The sequence below is a fragment of the Sus scrofa genome, chromosome 6 (genome assembly GCF_054392235.1).
Source record: "Sus scrofa isolate SSC_HxYL_T2T_F1_AM1 chromosome 6, Sscrofa_HxYL_maternal_Yorkshire_Landrace_v2.0, whole genome shotgun sequence".
NCBI lineage: Eukaryota > Metazoa > Chordata > Mammalia > Artiodactyla > Suidae > Sus > Sus scrofa.
Genome location: NC_139388.1, coordinates 24,747,999 through 24,764,420, shown reverse-complemented (window position 1 = coordinate 24,764,420; position 16,422 = coordinate 24,747,999). Strand labels below are relative to the sequence as shown.

At 38.1% G+C, this 16,422-nt stretch overlaps 1 protein-coding gene across 17 annotated transcripts in view; it reads left to right on the top strand.

Moving 5' to 3' along the window:
* CDH8 (cadherin 8) overlaps window positions 1-16,422 on the top strand; it is a 1,221,794-nt gene that overhangs the window by 766,104 nt on the left and 439,268 nt on the right. For all 17 annotated transcript variants that reach the window (XR_014805726.1, XM_084959944.1, XM_084959949.1 and 14 more), the window contains one exon: window positions 5,984-6,103. The gene's annotated coding sequence lies outside the window, so the exon portion shown is untranslated. The remainder of the gene's footprint in view (window positions 1-5,983; window positions 6,104-16,422) is intronic.

Here is a 16,422-nt window from a genome sequence, read left to right as displayed (position 1 = left end):
AACTTAACGGCCAAACAAAATAAAATTTAGCATTTGTAAAAGAAGACAACAAATACCAAATTCTCATCAGTGAGATAGTCACAATACCCAATCCCTGCTAAAAATTATTAGGCAAATAATTTAGGGTTGTCAAGGCAATGTCACATGTCTACATTTGATACACCCAACTTCTCCAACAAAATAGACAACAAAGATCAACAAAACAAATAAAATGACAGAAATGTAAGTTGCCAGCACAACAGAAAGGTGGTGCACAACTGAAATTAAGTTACCGTAAGTTAAAAAATAAAGAACAAATTCTGGCCAGCTTTCTCTTTGCTTTCTCCCACAGGAATTTATAAATCCACATATGGTTTGGAGAAAAACGCTATTGAACAGACATTCGAGGATCCATGTTTAGTTTTTTTTCTTTTTTTTTTCTAAAACCATATCAGAAAGAGATCCTCTGCTTGAAAATGCTTAAAACATGCAGGCAAATCAAAGCAAGGAGGAGGCTAAATATCTTTGTAGAGGGGAAAGCAGAAAAGAAATGGAGAGACACCTTTGAAAGTTCATGGTAAAGGGGGTAGGGAGAAATAAAAAAAAGTTGATGATTCTGCGAGATAAAGTAAAAGATATAAGAGATCACTCAACCTTTCCCCTATCCTTTCAAACAAAATTTTTTAAAAAGGAAAAGAAGCATAGTTTTCTACTCTGACAGAAGAGGGCACTCTTGAAGTAAGAATCTTACAAGCAATTAGAAACCATCAGGTCTGATCACATAGTAGCAGAGGGGTAAACATTCTTCAGCTACTGTGTGTGTATTTGTTGTATGTATGTGCAAGTCTCAAATAACAAAATCCTTTATAATTCAACCTTCAAAACTGAGTTAAAGAGGAATTTCCACTGTGGCTCAGTGGGTTAAGAATCCACCTGCTGTGGCTTAAATAACTGCAGAGTGGTGCAGGCGATCCCTGGCCCAAGGTATAGTTGGTTAAAGGATCTGGCACAGGTCATAGCTGGCTCGGATTCAATTCCTGGCCTAGGTACTTCTGTGTGCCCTGGGCGAGGCCATTGGGGGGGAAAATAGAAAAGAAAAAAACCTAAATTAAGTATTTAGGCATTTAGGGACATGAGAAAACAATTTGAAACAAAATTTTCAGAAGTAAAAATAGAAATGAAAGAAATAAGAATTGATGATCTCTGGGAAGAAAGAAAAAAAAAGACAAGGTTATATTAGAAATTATGACTAAATGACTAAGTGCTCAAGGAAGAAGATGTTTAAATGAGAATAGTAAAAGGGTGTTGAAGAAAACAGGGAAACAGCTAATGCAATGAAAATGCATTAAGTAAGTAAAACTGTGTGAGAAAAAAATGATTGAAATTGAAGACAGAAAAAAAACACCTGCACAATTGGAGTCCTTGCGGAAGCTAAGCTGTTGGAACGAAATTCATATTTAAATGTTGTACAGGAACATTTTTTAATCAGATAATTTATGTAAGAAATCCTCAAAACAGTTAACTAAGGGGACAGTCCACTGCAGTGAGGAGGAGCTTGGTTTCTGGTCTCTTTCATCTTGAAAGCCAGTGACAGCAAGTCAAACCCTTCTCATCCCTAGGATCTCTCTTCTTTCCCTTTTTGTTGCATTTCTTCTGCCTTCCTCTTCTGCTCTTAAGGATTCATTTTATTACACTGGGCTCACCCACATAATCCAGGATAATCTCCTTATGTGTGTGTGTGTGTGTGTATATATATATATATATATATATATATATATATATATATATATATATATATTGTCTTTTTGCCATTTCTTGGGCCGCTCCCGCGGCATATGGAGGTTCCCAGGCTAGGGGTCGAATCAGAGCTGTAGCCACCAGCCTACGCCAGAGCCACAGCAACGCGGGATCCAAGCCGCGTCTGCAACCTACACCACACCTCACGGCAACGCTGGATCCTTAACCCACTGAGCAAGGCCAGGGGTCAAACCCGCAACCTCATGATTCCTAGTCGGATTCGTTAACCACTGCGCCACGACAGGAACTCCAATCTCCCTGTTTTATAGTCAGCTGACTCATAACCTTAATTCTATCTACAGTTTAGTAACTTTAATTCCCTTTACAAAGTCCGTTCACAGCAGTAGCAAGACTAGTATTTACGAATGTATTTTTTAGAGTGAAGTACAGGGTCTCCTTAGTTTCTGTCTACCACACTGCTTCACAGGGATCTTTTGGAAATTAAATGAAATGCTACATATAAAATGTTTTGTGTAGTGCCTGGAACATAGTAAAATTGCCATTTAAAAAAAAAAAAGCTTATATCATTTGCTGATTAATCAATAGCATGTCTTATGTTTGGGTATATTTGCCTCAGTTATCCTATAAAGACTAAACAAAGGGAATTCAAATTTTGAGGAAATGTGTATAGATTTAAATTATTGCTATCATTAGAGTAGTTAATTCTTATCAAGGTTTGAATAAAGCATGTTTTAGACTTCCAAGTTCAGATATGCCATTGTTAAAAAATTATTTCAGTTGAATAAGGAAGGCTACAGACCTAGGCTCTGCACTTTATTTGCATGTGACCCTGGACATGTTACTCTAGTCCTCTCAGCCCTCAGGGTTTTCACCTAGGAAATGGGTGTAGGAATACTTATCAACATCTTTTTTAAGGGTTAGAAAACTGCTATGATATCTGCTCAATGATAGATGCTCAGTAAATATGACTTCTCTCTCCCGTTAGTTAGCCCCATTTCTAACACAGGTTCTGAAATCAAGAGGAAGCAGTGTTATTTTTGGTTTAGTCCATGCTTTGTTTGCTAAGTCTGTAAAAGGTGCTAATGATTCTTACCTCATAGGGACATTGGTAAATTAAATTAGAAAGCTCCGTGATTTAGTGCTTAGTGGCTTTCCCCTTTAAAAAATGAAGAATTTTTAAAGCATTTCCAGACCTTTAGACTGACACATTTCCATCTCTCAGGTCACCCATTAAGTAACACCCGTGTTCCAATTACTGTAATAAGAGTGATTGTAAAACGCAATTCTGCTTGGAAACTGTGCAGTTAGCTGAATTCCCAGGAGCTGTGTCTTTACCCCTGGGGATTCACCTCCAGTGCTTTTGTTGGCAGCCTTTAGTAAGCCTTTAGCGGGCAGCATCTCAAAAGGCAGTGTCTTGCCCCTACTATTTATTAATATGTGTTATCTATATTTTTAAAAGGATGTTCTCTGTCTGTGTACTTGGTGATCAGTAACAATGTAGTAGACAAGGGCATGAAAGATTAGCTGGGATTTAAAGTAATTTGATGTTTGACAATGATAATGAAATGTGTACTGCATCGGAACTTTGCTTGTTAAACAGGAATAGTTTTTAATCGGGAAAGATTCATTCAGAAAACAATTGCAACACTGAACTCTAAAACCAACACACTGAAAGAGAAAGGAAAAAAACTGGTTACCTTATCTACTGAAACCTTTTACAACTTTGGAGAATATGTATATTCTCTCAGTGGCCCTAACCAACAAAGTGTCTGTGTGTGCATGTACGTGTGTATAATGGCACATGTATATTATTAGTAAAAGTGTGTACCTATAAGAAATGCCATGTACACCTATATGCATGATGTATATCAATGATGTATCATATGCAAGTTACATGAAGGAAGTGATATATAAAAATATAAATAGGAAGTTTGGGGTTAGTACATGCAACCTGTTACATTTAGAGTGGATAAGTAGTGAGTTCCTGCTGTAGAGCACAGGGAACTATATCCAGTCTCTTAGCATAGACTGTGATGTAAGATGATATAAGAAAGGCAATGAATTTATATGTATGACTGGGTCGCTTTGATGTACAGCAGAGATTGGCACACCATAGTAAACCAACTCTACGCTAACAAAAATTTGTAAAATGAAATAACATATATGGTTATGATATGTCTAAACTATATATAAGTACTATGTATATAACTTGTATGTGTGTATGCGCTTAATCAATGGTTGCTATTACTACCAGATAAGGACTTTTTCACATACTATTTCTAAGAGTAATTTCCCCGCGGGAAGGGACTGTAGAGAAGATGTGTGTGTGTGTGTTTATAACTGTATGTATGTGTATATATATTATAAATACTCATATTATGCAGTCATACATTATGTAATATATATTATATATACTCACACATCCCTATGTAACAGACATTTATAATTATTTCAATACAGAAGGGAAATATTGAGTATCTCTAGTTGGCCAATAAACTGCTCTCAGATAGACCCTAAGCTGCCCTTTAGAGACAGAAGACAAAAGAAGACATGGAAATGCATACAGACTCCAGCTAAATATGTGCTGGATGGTACAGTAGTTGCTTTCAAGTGAAATTACGTGTTTCCTCTCCCTTGGTTATCCTACCAAAACTATGAGAGAAATACGATCCTAATTCATTTGATTATACTAGTGATTTCCATTCTCTGCTTACTGCGTCAACATCTATGAACATTTCTGTGGTTCTTGCAGGTAGTAATTTAATTTTACTAACTCTCACAAGGAAAACACCAAAGAGGTATTTGTAATATGAACTAGGTTATCCAGTGCTCTTCATTTCAAAGTTTTTATTTCCTGTGAAACCCTGTTGGGTAGGTAATATTGATTCACTTTTAGATAGCAAGAGGTCTTTTTCCAAAGCATTTGAATAAAAAAAAAAAAGTTAGTTACTAGTCATTCTCCTTTTACTGGTAGATGTTGTCAAGGTAATTGGGTTTTATTGTATTTGAAGAGACCTGTGGGTAATGGTTAGGATAGTATACTTTACAGAGATTAGCAGGCAATAAACTGGCTTCTGCTTGGGCCTTGGAACCGAGGACATCCCTATTTAATCTAACAACCTGCTGTGTAGAAACTGTTTCCTGAGGTATTCTCACTTAAATGTGGCATCCAAGAAATGCCTTTTTGAAGTACAGCACGGTTGTGTTTTTCTGCAGTACCACTGCCTAAAATCCCTTCTCACAAGGGATGTGAAAGTCAACAAATGAGACTATCATGGGAAAAAAGGTCATATTTTAGAAAAAAAAAAAATTCATGTGTTCAAAAACATGTCTTACAGATTCACAAACATAGAAAACAGACTTGTGGTTGCCAAGGGGGACGGGGAGGGAGTGGGGTGGACTAGGATTTGGGGGTTACTTGATGCAAATTATTGCATTTAGAGAGGTTAAGCAATGAGGTCCTACTGGATAGCACAGGGAAGTAGATCCAATCTTTTGTGATAGATCATGATGGAAGGTAATATGAGAAAAAGAATGTGTGTGTTGTGTGTGTGTGTGAGAGAGAGAGAGAGAGAGAGACTGGGTCACTTTGCTGTATAGCAGAAATTGACACAATATTGTAAATAAACTTTAACAGTTTTTTTTTTTTTTTTTTTTTTAAATAACCAAAAAGCATGCCCTAAACCAGTGCTGAGTCCATAGGGACAGGACTGAAAACATGAAAAAAATGTGGTTCTTTCCCTCAAGGAACCTGAAGTCTTAGAAAAGAAGTAGCATGTAAACAAGTCTTCCATTGTTTTTACAGCATTGACCACAGTGATGTATGGTGTTTGGTAATCACAATAAAAAGAGCAGTCATTTAGTAAGCACATCCCCTGTGCCACACACTGAATTAAATATTTACAAATGCAGTCTCATTGGATGCTCACCCTAGCCTCAAGGTGTAGGCATACTTTGATCATTCTCATCTTCCTGGGGGGGTTACCTGGGATTCGAAGAGTTTGACGTGCCCGCCTGAAATTACTGTGGACGGGAGGTGGCTTCCTCAGGACTTGAGTCGTCTGACGGCAGCGCCAGGGTACCTCCTCACTGTGCTGTGTGGCTCAAAGAAGTGTAGGAGTAACTTATCTCAGTGGGTGATGGGGGCTCGTGGTGGCCGGCAGGGGATGGCATGCAAGGATTCACCGGAGAGTAAGCTATTAAACAAGGTGATTTTAAAATAAAACATTACGTGTTTTCCAAGCAGATGTGGACATGGGGGATTCCAGGACAAGGACAGAGCATGTCGACAGATGGAGTGGCAGGAGAAACCGTGCCTGGAAGAAGAGAGACAATTCCGCGTGACTGAAAATAAGCTGCAGAAGGAGTAAGTGGCCTTCTCTGATTCTGGAAAGATAGTCCATGTGACACAGCTAGAGCTTTTAGATTGCAAATTGTCTTTGGACACCGTGGAAGCGGTTCAAACCAAAGAATCATATGGCTGATCTAGGTTTCAGAAAGATGTCTCTTCGGAGGGAGAGAGGGGTTAGAGGAACAGAACCTTGAAAATGACCATCCTGAGAAAGAAGCTGTTGCAGAAAATGTCCAGGAGAGAAATCATGGACAGAGGCAGTGTAATGGGATAGAAGTGTCGGTTGAGATAAAGGAATACTTGATTGGCCATGAGTCACTTAGGAAGAGGAAGAGTTGAGGCGACTTCATTTTTCTGGTTCAGTTGATTGAGAGGTTGCAGAGTTGGTGCAGCATCATTGGAAGGCAGAGAGAAGAAGAGGAATGAGGATGTTTTACTTTATGTTGGACACTTGGTTATATCAAATTATGAGATTACTTCACCAGAGCAAAGAATGAAAGCTTTTAATCCATTGCATTCCCACATTAACAATGACTGAAGCCTCAGCATAGTAGTGTAACAACCCACACATTGGAACTATAACTGATAAGGCACTTCTTACCCAAGGCCTCTCTTCTACTCAAGCTGAAGAGCTACATCTAAATCTATAAGTTTGTCTATCATATTGAATGCTTGAGGGAAACAGCAGCCAAACAACAGCAACAACAAACACCCTGAGAATACATTTTTATCTTCTCTTAGCACCTGGACCTTATGCGTGAATGAATTTCCTTTCTCAACATGACCTCTGTTGTTGAGAAAACTCTCTGTCCACTCCTAGTATCCTTCTGTTCACTACCTGAGTTCTGTTCCTTGCTCCTATCCATGTTAATTCACTGGATAGTATTCTCCCTGCCACCAACAACTTCTTACACAATGATTTTCTAAAGTTTATTTGGCATTAGTCTACATACCGGCAGTCACCATATTTACTGGTTGACACATGATCTCTTTCAAATACGTATTACTTTCATCTAAAAAGCTTTTGCTGGGAGTTCCCATTGCAGCACAGCGGAAAGAAATCAGACTGGTATCCATGGGGATGCAGGTTTGCTCCCCAGCCTCACTCAATGGGTTAAGTATCCAGTGTTGCTGTGAGCTGTGGTGTAGGTTGCAGCCATGGCGCAGATCCCGCGTTGCTCTGGCTGTGGTATAGGCCAGCAGCAGTAGCACCAATTCAACCCCTAGCCTGGTAACTTCCCTATGCCACAGGTGTGACCCTTTAAAGCAAAAATAAATAAATAAAATGGAAAATTTTGTTGAGACGTTTTGGGAGTAGAAAACAGACTTCCTTAGGACTTAAAGATAAGAGTAGAGGATATGAATTATTGAGAATCCACTCTCTGCCAGGTACTGTGCTTCTATAATTCGCAGTAGGAGATTGGTATTAGTATCCATATTTTTAAGAAGTTATGATGTTTAATGATGTTAAATACTTGTTAAACATGCCCCACACTTCCCTGAGATTTAACCCAGTCTTGTGGGGAGATAAAATACTGCTGCCTTCAAGTGCTTCTCTCTGGGAAGATGCTTAAAAATCCCTGGAAGTGTTTCTAGCCCCTGCTTTTGGTACACATCGCAACATCTTCAAGGTGTTAGATCTCAACAGACGAAAGAACTGCCCAAGATGAAATAATCACTTTAGGACAGACATCCATTGTCCCGATTATTTTACTGATATATTCCCGCGTGATCATTTCTCTTGCTTTGAAAACAAAGGAGCGCATTCATGTTGTCCATTTTCATGACCCCTCACTGAAATTGCACATGTTTGTGCAAGAATTTTAAAGAGGACTTACACATGCTTGAAATGGTTCCTTCTCTTGTGTCGAGGGAAGAATGATCCTTCCATCATATATCAACTGCTTTGTCCTTTTTGATTGTATGGAATTTGGATATTGACATTAATACAGGGGCAGAGAAGTTGAAACAAAGCTAGCAACTCAGGTTATCCACATAATAAAATGCTGAGCCAGAAAGGAAAGGAAGAGAGATAAGAACTCTGTGCGTTGGACTTAATCACATTTTACATGTTTGGCATGTGAGAAGGGAAAGGTTTCAGTGTCAGGGAAACCTTGTGGGGAGATGGAAAAAGCACATTTTCAATAAGGTTTTAGAATCAGAGATAGTCATTTAATTGTCTTATTTTTCATGCCAGACTAATATGTCTTTGATTGATATCTTATTAAAATGTGTCCACATATTTAGTGGGGTATATGAGCTATATTCATATTAGATAGAATAAAGAAATGAGAAAAACCTCTTAACTCTAAAGGCAAAACTTGATTTTCAATTCAGATTCTACCCCATATCCTTTATGTGATATTAGAGAAGATATCTTAACCTCAGGGCCTTCATTTTCATTCACACAAAAAAAAGAGAAAAGGGTATTTATTATCTTTCTTCTATATCCCAAAAACCAGCAATGTGAGAATCCTGGCAAGGAACAGCCATGATAATGTTGATCATTTAAGCTAAGTAATTCAAGAATTTACCAACCTTATAAATACTACTTTTCTGAGGATGCAGCCAGAATTCAAAACTGCAGATTATAAATACTAGAATTACAAATTATTATGGTAATTCTGTTTTCGGAGAACTAAAATGTATTATATCACTGATATTACCTTTTGTTTTCAGATGCAATTTTAAATATAATAATATGAGCTTTTCTGATAATTCTCTTAATTCTTTTTTTATTTTAAAATCAAACATATGGACAGCTGGCTTAAGTTCAGTGCATGTCCAGCTAACCCTAAGCATGTATGGCTTTTGCTATACATTTTAATACTGTCTATCTTGTTTTTAATTTCACTGCATTTTTTGACTCTCCACTTTATCAGTGCTATCTGTACTTTTCCCTGTGGTCCACTGTTTTTATAAAGCAGGCAAATTCAGTAAGTATTCAAATAGTTGCACAAACTGGGAGGCTACTGCTACCAGTAATGGCAGCAGGTAGACACACTAGGTGGGAAAATGAAATGGTTCATCAGCTGATGAGCAAAAGCCAAACTTGGAGGTAAGAAGGGGAGTTCTGGGTTCCCACACATACAAAGTGTTTGAAAGTTAAAGCTATGCAAGTTAAAGGTGGGACTAAATTGGTGCATGCAGAGGAAATAAAGATTAGGAGACGAGATGAAGATTCTGCATGATAAGCTTTCCAAAAGGAGAAGCAAGTAGGGTCAGGAAAGTTTTCCAGAACAAAGAGAATATACCCCAAAAATTGCAAAGTTTCAGAAGCCCAGAGTAGAAGCCATTTCAACGTGAGGGAAATTATGAAGAAGGCGATGTAGGAGGAGGTTTTGATATACACGTCAAGAAGTTTCAGTATACGAAAAAACTCGTTTGAGAGAAATAGGGATTTTCTGTGCAAACAGTAGAAAATGAGGTGTGTCTTGAAGTTAATTAAGGGAGAAAAACAGCCTGGGGGCCAGACAAGGAGGATTCCTGTGGACCTTAGCTTCCTTCCATTTTCATTCAATTCTTTATCATCCATAAGAAAGTTTCCTAGAAGCAGAAACTTTGAATTGCTGTTTAATACTTGAATATTCTGTTACCTCTAGAATCAAAAGGCGATATGAGTGGATTCTAAGAAAAAAACACAAGGACACACACACAAAAAGCACTCTTTAGTCAAGCAGATTTTGGATAGTACTCCTCAGAATACCTCTAGGTTCTCACTTTCAAATTTCAAACTCTCTCTCTCCCACCACTCCACCCCTGCCAATTCTGGCTGATATTTTGATGATTGGCTCAATCATTACAGAGGATCATTTTTCCTCTTTCCCAAACTGGTGATATGATAAGGAAATTTTGAGTCTTGTGTTGCTGGTAAGAAAAAGTGATACAGCCTATACCAACTATTTTTTTAAAAAATCATGAGAATACCAGTGTCTTATTATTAGAGAGGGAATTTAAAAAAAAAAAGAGGCACAGAAATGAAAATTCTTCTTTCTGTGTTCAATTTTGATACAACTGAAGATGGATGCAGTGGGAAATGTAATAAAAATTTATGTAAACTCTTTTGAGCCTTGAAAGATTAAATTTTTCAATATATCATCAATTGAACATGTTTAGATTATTGTCTATGAATTCCCTATTGTACATTTTTCCAAGTTGGAACTTTGTTGTTTCTCCGTTTACATTTTCTTTTTAATTTTTGAATGGTGTGCCAAAGGGAAAAGCCTTGAGAAGAAAATCAATAAAGCCTCACATATAGTTTTGAACTACCCAAATGAATCCTGGGATTTTAAAAAAAGCCACTCAAGTTCTTTGATTATCATTTTTCTAATTTGTAATTTAAAAAACCAGGAATTCCCTGGTGGCTCAGTGGGTCAAGGATACGGTGTTGTCACTGTGTGGCTTGGGTTCAATACCTGGCCCAGGAAGATCCACACGCCACAGGCATAGCCAAAAAAATAAATAAATAAAGCTGAACGAAATATTTGTATATCATTGTAAGATGGAACACAATCTTATCTACCTTTATTAAGTTAAATATAGAAATTTTAACAAATATATTTATTCCTCAGCTAGTTATATCCCCAAGTAGTGAAATGCCTGCATTACGTCTCTCCAATGTATTGCAGAATCTTAACCTCCCTAAGCCACAATTTTAGATTATTTTGTACATGCATGGAACTTTCTGTATCAGTGCACTGACAGGTAGTGTGTCCAAGCAGGCAATGTCCACAAATCTGGCATAGGAACTAATTCAATACAGTGGGTCCTGCCCTGGCCTTTCTCTCTGGTGGGTAACTAAGGTGCCTTTTCTCTTTTCCCACCTCAAGGCAGGAGCCGAGGGCCTCTGTTCAATTAGCTGCAGTAAACAGTGCCGATGTGCATCTGTGAACTCCACTTCTTTGCATCAGAACTTCCCTGTGACTCCTTTCGACTCAAGGGCAGCTACACTGTCCCCTCCTCCTAGGGGCAGGTCTCTTGAGCAACCCCCCTCATCAATGTCAACAGAATATGCAAGATTGAATGAAACTTTAGTTTCCCTTGGTGAGGGAGATAGACATTCACCAAAGAAGTTAGCTTTGGGTAAAGAGACTGGAGGAAATTCTGTTGTCTTCAGAAGGCCAGAGGCTTTGGCAGTTATTTTGTCTGTTCAGCCAAACATTGCCAAATAACACGTGTACAAGCAAACCATCTAGCTGTTTAAGGTCTAAAATAGCGTGCCAGCAGCTACATCTTCTGTTGTGTATGCCTTACTAGGAACTAGCTTTCACTGATAAGCTGACTAATATATAGTATAAATAGCTCTTTTTCACTTAGAATGGTTATTAAATCTTCTTTTGTAGAATATTTTGAAATTGCAAAATTGACTCTGAGCATAAGTTCCCAGGAAAGCTGTACAACTTTATGGCTCCCTATGATCTTCAGAATAGAAAGCCAGGGTCTCTAGAGCATAAAAGCATCATCAGAGACAATGATTTCATTTGATGTTTTGGAAAATTAATGCATGTCTGAGATTCTGAGATATTGTTCCTTCTTTTCACCAAAATTTCATGAAATCTAAAAAACCAAAATAACTTATAAATAATTGTATTGTGGGTAGGGGTTGTCTTTGCTTATTCTACTTTAAAGTAGTGAGCAATATGCAGTATCTAAGGTGCCGTAAAGACTGCCTGATCCTCTTCACACTTATACAGTGGTTATAGCTCTTAGGACCAAAGAGCTCAACGCATAGGTAGGGCTAATAAAAAAATGTATATTTCTTATTTTTTTTTCTGACAAAGTGAGTTTTATTCCAGAAAAAGAAAGATGATCCTTAGGAAACATGTTCATATGTTAATGTATGTCACCATTTTTCCCTGCCAAAACTATGCAGTGTTGATGAGAGAAATCAAAGAAGATCTAAGTAAGTGAAAAGACATACTGGGTTCATTGATGGGAAGAGACACATAGTAAAGATGACCATTCTTCCTAAAGTGATATACAGATTTGACACAATTTAGGTCAAAACCCCAACAGATTTTTTTTTCCCCCACTGTACAGCAAGGGGGTCAGGTTATCCTTACATGTATACATTACAATTACATTTTTTCCCCCACCCTTTCTTCTGTTGCAACATGAGTATCTAGACAAAGTTCTCAATGCTATTCAGCAGGATCTCCTTGTAAATCTATTCCAAGTTGTGTCTGATAAGCCCAAGTGAAATGAGCCAGAAAGACAAAGACAAATACCAACAGATTTTTTTATGTGGATATAGGCAAGATGATTCTAAAAGTTTTATATAAAGACAAAGGACTTAAAATAGCTAAAACAGTTTTGAACAGGAATAATAAAGACCGAGGAAATCAGTCTACCCAAGTCCAGAAACTACTATATAGATACCTTAGTAGACTGTGGGATTGGTGGAGGAATTGGTGGAGGGATGGACAAAGACATCAGTGGAATGGAATTTTAAAACTTAGAAATAGATAAATATGCTTAATAATTTGAATTAACAGAGAAACACTCCTGAATCAATCAGATGAGGTGGTCTTTTGAAGGAGTAAATCCTGGAACACCACAGTCATGTTCTTACTGAAGCAGAGGAAGCCAGCGTCATAGAAAGCAGAAAAGAGGAGAGACCAGAGATTTGGGAGGTTTAGAAGCAAGAGAGAGAAAAAGGAAGAGGAAGAAATAGAACGATTGACTTAGTTTCTGTCAGTTCCAATGGCTTCTGGAGACTCCTCATTTTTTCCAATTAACCCATTTTATCTCTGAGCTAATTAGAAAGGATGTCTTATTGTTGTTGTTGTTGTCCCAGGCTACCGGCAACCACTTACAAAGACAGAGACAGAAATTAGAAACAATTCAGCAAACTAAACAGTTCGAGGATAATAATGCACTGAGGTTTGTTGAGAATTTCAGGTTTCTAAGACAGGCCTTCATGATTCTGTGTGGTAAATGATAGAACAGCAATCTCCTAGGCAATAACAGGAGGCAGAGGCACATGACTTTTAGATTTAGGATAACATTTAAACATCTGAAATGGCATCTATGAGGCAATAAAAACCAGAGTCTATGGATACCAGCAACAGTGGGAGCTTCTTCATGGTAAGAGTCTCACTGACGGGGACTGGACACCAGCTCTAAGGCTAAATCATCCAGAGAAAGTCACTTAACCTCTTCAACCTTTTGTTAGTTAAATGATGATAATAACAATAGCTATTTCACAGGAGAGCTGTAATGATTAAGGACAACATAGCACTCTAAGTGATATGCTGAATATTCACAGTATTAACGCGGTTGGGTTTTAATTTTTGTTATCTGCGCCTTGGAAAGGTTTTAGAGAAGGTCTATAGATGAAGACACTAAGATGCCATTTATTAAAAAGGTTACACGTGTGCAAGATATTCTTTGTCGCTTGAGCCCCTCAAAGTCACATGAACTTGACAGTGGTGGTGGGGGAGCCCAAGTTCAACATTCTCCATGTTCAGTTTGAACTGTTTCAGTGATTTGCTCAATGTCAGCTTTTTAGAATATGAAGTTTTTAATATATAAAGGAAAGCAATGAGTTGGCTCAAAGAAATGAATCATTGGGATGAACAGATAATATGCACATTAAATGATTTACAAAGTTTTAAATACTGCAATAAATATGTATGATTATTATTCATAATTTTTGGCTCCCTGAGATAGGGGCACTGACTCTGAAATTCCATTCTGACAATCCAATACCTTTCTTCTGCATTGGCTTGCCAAATATTACTTCTCAGCATTGTTTGGTTTATGACATGTAATCTACATTAGCAGAAGTAAGGCCACAAATTAGTTGTATTTATTGAATAGCTGTTTGCTAACCAGCCTAAGGAAACATATGGAGTTTAAGAGTTTGAGGTAAGAAATCAAAATGCACTGGCTCACTTTAAAGTATAAAATTGTTTTAAAGATAAAATATAGTAATTGATGGGCATTCTGTTCTATGTTAAACAGACACATAAATGCAATTGATTGTAAAGTATCCAATTAAATTAAGCATAGCCATTTCACTCACCTACCATGAGTCCTAAGATTGTGATGCAGTTGAAATCAAGGTTTCCATTTATTACAGTTCACTGCTGTGAGCTTTCTTACAGTCTCTGCCAAACAAAATGAAATGAATAGAGGTTACATATTCAAGGCCCCTATCTTTTATTCCTTAAAGCTCATCAATATGTAAAGCCCTGGGGAGTTGGCTTTCTCAGTTTGTACACTGGGCCTCCACTCATCTGAGGATCACAGTTCGGTGAGTTATGTAAAAGACCCTTGCCATCACTCTCTACCCTATTTGCCCTCAAAAGAGGATAACCTGAAAAATGCTTCGGATATAAATAGGGGGGAGAAATAGTAAGAATAAGCAGTGCAGAAAGCTTCAGGTGTGGCAGCATTTTAGAGATAGAAGCAGGTGTATCTAATATGTATGTTAGAATACAATGCATTAGGGTGTTTAGAATGTTTTATTTTGTTAATGAAATTCTATGACTTGGAAAACATAACATCTTGAACTAAAATTGACTTGGGGAGAGAGAACTTCAAGAAGATTTTTATATAAAACTCTAAATTACCGTAACTTTCCAGTCATTTCTCCTGATTCAAGCCACCTCCCAAACGTTTATTAAATTGTTACTGAACCCAGCATGGGTCTGCTCACCCATGCGAAATAAAGCCAGTCTACTGACAGTGGGTTGTGGTGAAGGAAAGGGCAGCATTTATTGTAGGCGCCAAAACAAGGAGTGTGGGGCAGTTAATGCTCAGAAAGCTCAAGCTCCACAATGGTGTTTTTTTTTTTTTTTTTGCCTTTTCTAGGGCCGCTCCCATGGCATATGGAAGTTCCCAGGCTAGGGGTCGAATCGGAGCTGTAGCCACCGGCCTACACCAGAGCCACAGCAACGCCAGATCCAAGCCTCGTCTGCAACCTACACCACAGCTCACGGCAACGCTGGATTCTCAACCCACTGAGCAAGGCCGGGGATGGAACCCGCAACCTCATGGTTCCTAGTCGGATTCGTTAACCACTGCTCCAACGACGGGAACTCCCACAGTGGGTTTTAAAGGCAGGTTGAGGGAGAAGAGTCGCATGGCTCATGCATTGTTCTCTGAGTGAGTTAACAGGGTGGCATCACAGGAGTTAATGTTATCAGCCCTGAGCTGGTCTGGCCCCTCTGTGCTCATGGTGTTCAAGTAGTTAACTTCCTTCATTTGGTGGGGGTTTTCTTGCCTGTAAAACAATTCAGGATGTGTGCATCCCTGAATTACATACTGTTAGCTGTGTAATTCAGGGAGGAGCTGAAGTTTTTGTGACTGCCCTGTGACTTGATTTACTGTTTACGTTGTTACCAGTTCTCCTGCCCCAACTTCTGTTTTTGTCATTACATGTTTACATCCTTTCAATCGTTAATTCTTGAGCCAGGTTTTTGTGACTCTGGGAAAGCCTGGGAGACTATAGGTTTTCTACACATAAGAAGGAAGCAGAGGACCTGGTGGAGGATGGGATGGTCTGTCCCCGGAAGGCTCCACAGGGTCCTACCTAGTTACATAATGAGTCATCTAAGTCCACATCTTGGACCATGTGACAGCTCCTCCAGTACCACCCGATCCCAGTGCTCTTCACCTCAATAGCCACTGCTAGTCTAGGTTGCTCTTATGTTTATAACCCATAGAGAAGGTAGCATCCTCAGACAGTAACTTATTCACATGCCAATAGCCATTTATTAAAGAGTTTGGGACGTTATAGATGTTTAATAAAGATTGTGCGGTTAATGACTGAATAAACAAATGAGTGGATAATAGGTAAATGGATGGGCAGGTAAAGGGACATGTAGATGGACGAACAGATGGATGGATGGATGAATAAGCACATGGTTGTCAGAGTTTTGATCAAACTGAACTATTCTTTTGTCATAAAAATCAAAACATAAAGCATTAACAACAAATACCCAGTACTCTCATTTTATTTAAGGCTTCTTTACCATCTACTTTATTATTCTTCATATTCAGGATATTAGGAAAAATCTTCTTCCTCTTTTAAATGATCAAAGAAGGAATTTGGGGGAAATTTTTTTTTTTAATTCAAAAAATATTGAACAGCCTACAAAGCCCCTACACAAAGAGAGATCAATTGATGCTATCATCATTGCCCTAAAACATAGCTTCTAAAAGTGAGACACTGATGAAAAGGCATTAAAAAGCTGTTCCCTTTACGCCATTCTAAAATAGTTGGTTATTTCATTTTTTTTTCCCTCTGAGCTTTCAAAATACTCATGCTGAGATACTGAGATTGTATTCAGTTTGTGAAATTAGTGACATAAAGCTTCTCCAGCCAC